An 8,869-nucleotide genomic window follows, 5' to 3' on the forward strand; every position below is an offset into this window, starting at 1 on the left:
TTGGCATCACGGTGTGTGGTATATGTATAATGGGCATCACGATGTGTGGCATATGTATAATGGGCATCATGGTGTGTGGCATATGTATAATGGGCATCACGATGTGTGGCATATGTATAATGGAGCATCACGGTGTGGGGCATATGTATAATGGAGCATCACGGTGTGGGGCATATGTATAATGGAGCATCACGGTGTGGGGCATATGTATAATGGAGCATCGCGGTGTGTGGCATATGTATAATGGAGCATCACAGTGTGTGGCATATGTATAATGGCTGCAAATATCATCAAATTATTGATATTTCTTGAAGTGACATGCGACTCGAGGAAGGCTACACTTTTTTTTAAGATTTTGGACACACCAAGCTGAAAAGGGTATCCATCACTGCGTTAGGACCACTCAACATGGGGAGTTCACAGATGATGAAATTATTTGATGTTGGGAGCACAGATGGCGACTGATATCGATGACCTTCTTTAAATGGTGACTGATGGAGTATCAATATTGAATTGATTGTGACCCAAGGTTGGATCGATGGTGACTGAGGAACCCACACAGATAGCTTGGAAGCTGAAGAGGAATTCTGGAAGCTGATTGGAACCAATGGGATATCAATGTTGAATCAATGGTGACCAGATGTTGATGGCTTGGAAACCCACAGGACACTAGGGAAGCTAGCAGGAGATTCAGGAGATTAACTAGAAGCAATGGTGCAGAAGTAGAGTAAACTGCAGGGAGTCAGGTAATGGTGAATGGTAAAGCACTGGAGTTAAGATATCACGGGAACATATCTAAAAGTTACTACAAGGCCACAGACAGCATTGCACTGACAATTTGGTGAATTTCTCCCAGCATCCTTATAGCAGTAAGTGGATGTTGATAGGCTGGAGAGAAATTATGTCAGAATAGGGTTTCCAGACTGCGTGCTAAACATCATGCAACTGCAGGCAAGATAGTCGGGCCCATGTTTGGGAATTGGAAGTAAACTCAGCGTGCAGGAAGCATGGCTGTGACCTGTGAGTACTGTCAAGAGATGCAGAGTGCAGCAATGCGTATGCGCCAGGCAGGGCCAGAGTGGCCATTTATCACTTCTGGCAAATGCCAGAAGGGCCGATGGCCAGGAGGGCCGATTTGTCCATCCAAGGCCGATTTTTTTTTTAGACTGGCAGTGGCAGCACCAGCTCCCGATTGGCACACAAAGAGAGCCGTTGGACTTGGGTGAGTCCAGCGGCTCTCTCTGTGTGCCGATTGGGTCCAGGAGAGAGATGGGGAAGAGACAGGCACCGAGGTCTGCACTGTAACATTACATTCAGCACCTGACTCCCGTCAAACTGTAGGAGCCAGCAGAGAATCTCCAGGACCCAAGTTTCATAAGGCTTTGATGCTACACCCCTTACCCATGAGTACAAACCCCCTTTTTACAGTTGCGCAAATTCACCGCACTATGCAGAACCCTGCACCATGTGTCAATGCAGGTAGGAGTTCAGTTGTATGTACCAAGGTAATTTAACTCTTAATTCCTGTGTAAACATAGATATGCCATTTCTTATAAATATTCCTGACACCAATGATAGATATTCAGGGGGTAGTACAATATAATCATAAATAGCATAATTGTAAATGAAAGGGGAACGACACAGAGTAAATCTAAACAGTGTACAACAGTATATAGTCAAAATCGAAGGGTAAATTGCACCGTGGGTATACACCATAGATTGGGCCCCTTATGCACTATAAAACAAACTTTGCCAGTTCTAAATAAAGACCTGTTCATTTTCAATTAATTTGATACAGTATCTGCAGTTTTCAGTAATTTATTATTTTGTTGTTAATAAAAACTAATATAGTACTAATAGCCGAGTATATGTTTGCAATAAAATGAAATACTAAGCTTGCTGACATCAGGAGAATGTTCAAACAAATATTGTTTTGTTTTTACAAAAAAAAAAAAAAAGTTTTTACTAAAAACAAGTTTATTATATACAGTATTGCTTCTAGCCCTGGGGGAGGGAGGGATTGTAATTTCTTTTTATTAATAAAAGGAGTTGAGTTTCCGGGAAAATTATGGGTTTACTTAAGTAATTCCATATTAGGAGCTGGCACCTATTCCTTCCGAACGAGGTATCATTCCCAATATTGACTTGAGGGGATCATAAGCTTCATCCGCATATTTAGTTCTTAAACGGTGAAGTTTTGATATGCATTTCAAAGTGTTACTCCAGGGTGTATTATTTAGTCTGTCGCGAAATCCTGTTGGTGTTATTTTTCTTTTTTTTTGTAAGCTTATGGTATTAATACTGAGGACCATAAACATTATCAGAAATTATCATAAAAAATACTTGGACCACTTGGAAATGTAGTTGGTTGTTAAAGATTGGCAAACATTCTACAACTTAACAGACTCAGAATTCGTACAGACTGGGAATAGCAATGATTGCGAATGGATATATAAATATATGCAGAAGGTATTTGTAATAGCTTTATATTTGAAGACTAATGCTGTGTACACACTGTCCGATTTCCTTTCCGATGTTGACGATATAGTCAACATCGGATCGGCATCGGATCTGAATCGGATGCAGATCGCAAGGGTTTTAACCCTTGCGATCCCGATCCGATCCCGATGCGCGTTCACGTATTGGAAGCCAGAAAGTCTTGGCTGTCTTGTCTATATAGTGCAGATCTGCACTATATAGTCAAGATTGGATGCAAATCAGGTGTGCATTAAGATCCTATCCACGATCCTATCTGATCGGATCGTGGATAGGATCTTAAGGCACATCTGACCGTGTGTACACACCATTAGTGATCACAAAGTAGCAGAAGCAATCACTGGGTTGGGTAAAAATGGTCACCAGTTATCTTGCCATGTCCTGGTGGTTGCAGCAGCTCCAGCGCCTTCTTCCGTATCCTGTTGGTTATAGGAGTATAAGTTCCTGTACATGTATCTGTGCATGGGCACTGGCAGGTAAATTATTCCCCCCTAGTTCTAATCTCTAACCTCCCAAGAGAGCTGCCTAACCCAAACCTTCCTCATATACCCTTATCCTACTAGTGGCACCTTACCCTAAGGCCTAAATGTGTTGTAAGTAAAGTGCCTGATTCAGACCTGATCACTGATCTGCCAGTTTGCAGATGACTGTGAGTTAGCCGTTATGTAATAATTTGCTATAGCACTACAATATGCACAAATTCTTTATATGTTCAGGATACTTTTATTGCTTGCATTATTGTATGTTTTACATTACCTAGCAAGTGTTTTCTGATAAGCAATGTACACCCCGGTAAAACATGGGTTCTACTACTACTTTTGAGAAGCAGTTTGATGCTAGGAGTTAAAGGGCACATCTCTAGAGACAAAGCCAGGTGTTTTAACTCTGATAGGGAGATCAGAGAGCCAAACTTTAGACGCATGTAACTAGAGTGTGGTAGACTATCTAGTGTGTGTTAAAAACAATTAAGAGGAACGTCAACGTTTTCATGTGGGATACAGAATATTATTCTGACAGCAGATCCAGAGGGAGGTATAAAAAACACTACTAAAGGACAGCTAAACAAATAATATAGGTTGCCTTAAATAAACAAGCTTTTAATAACATAAGCAAATACAAATGTTAAAATTTCCTGGTATCATAGTTGTTTGGCATCATATAATAAAATACAGGACTAGATTTCAGAATACTGTATGTCTTCATATAAGTGCAGTAGAATGCTTGTCATCTGTGCTTAGCTATAGGGAGGGTTATTATTAATGTAGGTAAATAAAATCTTAAGTTCTTGTGTATTATCACGGCGCCCGTCGCGTCGCATCGCATACCACTAATTAAGGTATGCGATGGCAGGCGATGGACCCGATTTGAGGCTTTTCCCGGGATGAGTGTACAATTCTAATATCGCATCGCATGCCATTATAATGGTATGTGATGCGACGCGATTTCAATGTTAAATGCTCACCAAGACCCGATTTTTAATTGTATCCCCACCCTGATGGGTATTGACAATGTTAAATGCCCCCCATTGTTAACGCCACCCCACTATGAACGGCAACCCGAACACGTCCTCCGACCTTATCATACCCTCACTATCCACGTCGGCGTGGAGTTGATTTTATATAGTGTGGCGAGCCCGAAGCGTGGCGAGCGCAGCGTGCTCCGCGAGGGGACGCGCATTACTTCACAAGTATTACGCGTCCAAAATTGACTAACATGGGAGTTCTATTGAAGATAGGATGTTGCCAATAGCAACCAATCAGATTCTATCTATTATCTCTTAAAGGGGCTACAAAAATAAGAAGTAGAATCTGAGTGGTTGCTATGAGCAACAATCCATCTTCAATAGAACTCCCATCTTAATAGATGTACCCGTAGTACTTGTTCCCATCTGTCCCCATCCTTGGGGGTGTCACGTCTGACAGTTGTCACTGGAGAGGTGGGGAGGTAGAGTATACTTGTATGGTCTCAGAGGTGGATTTAGACCTCATGGGGCCCTAGGTTAGCTCCAGCGCTCGCCAGAATGTCCCCACTGGAGAGTGCTGGATGATATGGACTTCATCAGACTGGGACGCACGAGTATCTCACACGCATGCACATCCCAGTCACTGAGGCAGGTATCGGAAACACTGCCCGTCTACGCTTCAGGAAGACAGCAGGGTTAGGGGGTGCGGGGAGGCGGTGGCGACCAACGGGGACTGGCGGTGAGGACCGACGGGAAGCCCTGTCGGAACTGGGCGCCCCCTTCCATCAGCTGGCGAATCCAAGGCCAGCCCCAGGCTGAATGAGATGAGCTCCTTCTGTACTTTGGGGGCCTTTCTCCCTCAAATAATCGATAGCACTATATTTTTGCTGCTGATTACAGTCCACCAATAAATGCTCAGCTGTGTAAGCATCGGTATTGCGTAAAAAAAATCTAAATCAGGCTCTAGGTCTTTTGTAAGTAGGCTTAATACATTAAAAGTAAACTGACCGCGCACATACACACATGTTGTGTCATGCATTAGCTTAATATATATATATATTTCTATTTTTTTTGTTTGTTTGTTTTTTGCACACTGTATACATTCACTTTATTTTACTTACTCTGTTTGCCTTTATCAGTTTTTTTTCGTAAATCATATTGCAACTATTTACAGAATATAAAAGAATGCAAAGAATCTGACACTATACCATTTATTTTCTCGAAAAAAAAGAGAAAAAGGAGTACCCCCGTATACAAGGTCCTGATTCATAATGAGCGACTAAATCCGTAACTTGAACAAATCCTACCTCTCCAAACTAAACTCTCTGAATGTTTTAGGTTATACCTCAGAGAGCAGCACATTGCAGTTGGCAGAAAAAGGACACACGCCTGCACCAGGGCTAACATAAACGTTTTTATCCATGCCACGGGCGAAAGAAAACAGTTCAGTATCTGTGAGCATGAGTTTTTGTTTGGGCAGCTTGCACTATGAGGACGGTGTCCTGCTGAGGGAAAGACGGTGCGAAATCTAGAAGGCTGAGGGGGCGGATAAACCAGAAAACAGTAGCAGCAGTGCAGACGCCTGTATGGTGCATATATTACAGACTCCTGCCAGGATAAGCAGAGAGAAATATGAATGTGTGCAATAGGTTTTCGGATGTGCAGTATCTCTGTAATCTCTAACTAACGTTCTTGTGGAATGTCACATAACCGTATATACAGTACGGCACAACAAAGTCAGCATGTACATTTCCTCCATGAAATCATTATGGAGCTTGCTGCTAAAGAGAGCCATGACTGTCTACAACTACAACTATAAGAATGGTAAGCGACAGCAGGAGGATTGTGGCTGTCTGCGAGCTGCATTTGGGGAGGAAGCACCATGCTGAATGAATGTGATCGTGTGGTTTGCAGAATTTTGAGCACAGGAGAAGTTAATTGGAAGATGACTGCCATGAGGGTCATAGCTGAAGTGGGCACCAGGGTGACAGTGGCCCAATTACAGAATGACATCTCATTGAGATCCATCTGCTTGATAATCCACAATAAGCTTAGCCTGAGCAAGGTTTCTGCATGCTACTGTAGGTCCCATCAGGATTGACGGCAGTCACTCGATTTTTGGCTGGCTGATTTGAAATGGTAATGAATCCTGAATTTACAATGTAACTCAGAGAGCAAACAAGAGTAGGTCTGGTGGACATCAGTTGGAAGTGCGCCCCCACCGAAGTTCATGTAAAGTAGCTACCATTCCACTTGCACACCATCACTGGGGACTGGTATGCCAACCAATGCCTGCCACAAGTGCCGAAGGCACTCCATCACTACAATGCAGCTTGCCAAAGATCCAGGAAAGTGATGAATTTTCTGGCCATACAGTACATCCAGAAGCTTGGTCATCCTCTGTACAAAGCAGACCTTGCCCCCTGTGACTTTTTTTGTTCCCACAAGTCAAGCACAAGATGCATGGGATTCATAATGAGTCATTGGAAGCTGTGGTGGAGACCTTCATCCAGCATGTAGAAGACAGACCTGCTTTGGACTGGTCCAGCTGCTGCACAAAGTTGTATAAGTGCATGTATACTTTGTATACATGTACATGTAGAGATGCCCATTAATTTCACACATGAGTGTAGTAGTAGAAGTACAGTATGAAGCAAAGAGGAAATATTTAGGATTATTTATGATTAGAGTAAAGTTTACTTTCATTAAATCTGAACACCAATTACCTGTATTGTTATCATTTACATCCCCAAATAAACATAATAAACTGTAATTATTACATTTTTGCTGTGAAACTTATTTGAATCTTCAGATGAGTTACTAATTAGCGTCCACATTCTCTTCAGTAACAGTTACCCAATGCTGTCTTCCCAAGGCACCATGTAACCCATCCCTAGGCACTATGTAGCATATCTCTAGACATGTTTTGTAGCACATCTCTAGGCACTGTGTAGCATATCCCTAGACACTGTGTAGCACATCCCTAGACATTTTTTGTAGCACATCTCTAGGCACTGTGTGGCATATCCCTAGACACTGTGTAGCATATCCCTAGACATTTTTTGTAGCACATCCCTAGACACTGTGTAGCATATCCCTAGACATTTTTTGTAGCACATCCCTAGACTCTGTGCAGTATATCCCTAGACATTTTTTGTAGCACATCTCTAGGCACTGTGTAGCATATCCCTAGACACTGTGTAGCATATCCCTAGACATGTTTTGTAGCACATCTCTAGGCACTGTGTAGCATATCCCTAGACATTTTTTGTAGCACATCCCTAGACTCTGTGCAGTATATCCCTAGACATTTTTTGTAGCACATCTCTAGACACAATGAGCCAGATGTATAGTATCAAGCTTCAAAAAGTGATAAAATGGTGAGCGATAAACAGTCAGCCAATCAGCTCCTACCTGCCGTGTTAAAGGCTGAGTTTGAAAAATTACAGGTAGGAGGTGATTGGCTGGCTTTTTATCACTCTCCCCTTCATACAACAAATTTCAACACACCCTATAGTAAGTCACCTTGTATCCCTGTATAATGTATCCCAAGTTGCCATATCATACCACCATATCACCACAGAGCATTACATTATATGTTATATATTCTAAGGTAAAGACAAAGAGGAAATAATAAATCTACAACACACATGAGTAATATTGTTTTTTGTGAAGATATAAATTATATACAGTTTAATAATCTGTACAACAAAAATGTAATATTACTATTGTTGTAAATGCTAGCTCGCATCCTTTAGCCACCAGACAGTTTCTTCTAATTCAAAACTACAAACTGTGCCCTTTTCTTACTATAAAAAGGTATCTCCTGTTTGCTGAGGTCTATTTATCTTTCCTCAGCTGGATTCAAGTAATTCACGTGTTAAAATCATAGTATAAATAGGATTTGGATGGATGGAGTGGCCAAAGTAAATATGCAATGGCCATTACATTAGAGTTTTATTACACGCGAGACTCATACACACCCCTGCTGAGGCTGATGGCCAATGAATCAGGTTATTCCTTTAACGGGCCAAAAAACCTAGGAAAAATCATATAAATTTTGCTATTTGTGTGGTTTCCTGCATGAAAAAAAAAAGAAATGTTGCAGGGTTCCTATAGAAACACCAAAGTGCTGACTCAACAGTTATACAATTATACTGGTGTTTCATTAAGTGAGAATACGTGCAACACTTTGTCCTCCTGGACAGCTAAATAAGGGGTCAGGAGGCTGCAAAACAGGAAGGTCCAACTTCTCCACTGGACCATTATAAACAAGCACCTTTTTTTCCACCATTAGACTCAAAGTAGCTGAGCAGTGCAAAAATGATCTAGAAACACAGGACCTTTGGCAAATTCTTCAGAATTCCACAGAAGATTCTCTGTTTGTTCGGATAGTTTTAACACATTTATATTGACTGATGGAGCTGTCCAGCATTTTAAATTCTGGAGGTTATGCAGACTTGGACGCATTTTATTTAAAAAGGCACGGAGCAGTATAAGGCAGCATCAGTATGCTCTGTGCTGCCCCTGCCTCATGATCATGTCAAGAAATGTGAGGCTGCAGGGATCAAAACCAAGCCAAGTGTTAGCGTCCCGGACGCTCGGCTGCCGAGGGCCGGTGCACAGAGGGTGCACACGGCACTTCCGCCCGGCTCAGCCGAGCGCCCGTCCGTCACTTCCGCCAGGCGGAGTGACGTAACTTCCGCCCGGCGAGGACGCGCTGCACCCAGCTCCCGGCGTTCCCCTGCAGCCGCTCAGCGGTTGCCTGGCAACAGGGGACGCCGGGTATCGCGCGCCCGGCCATCCTGACTGAGCAACCTTCCGGAGGCCGGCTCTGCTAGGCGGCGCCATGATTGGCTGCACCATTCCTCTTAAGGAATGGATACAGGCAACATGGCGCCGGTTATAGCT

This window comes from Crinia signifera, chromosome 6 (genome assembly GCF_055691185.1).
Source record: "Crinia signifera chromosome 6, ASM5569118v1, whole genome shotgun sequence".
NCBI lineage: Eukaryota > Metazoa > Chordata > Amphibia > Anura > Myobatrachidae > Crinia > Crinia signifera.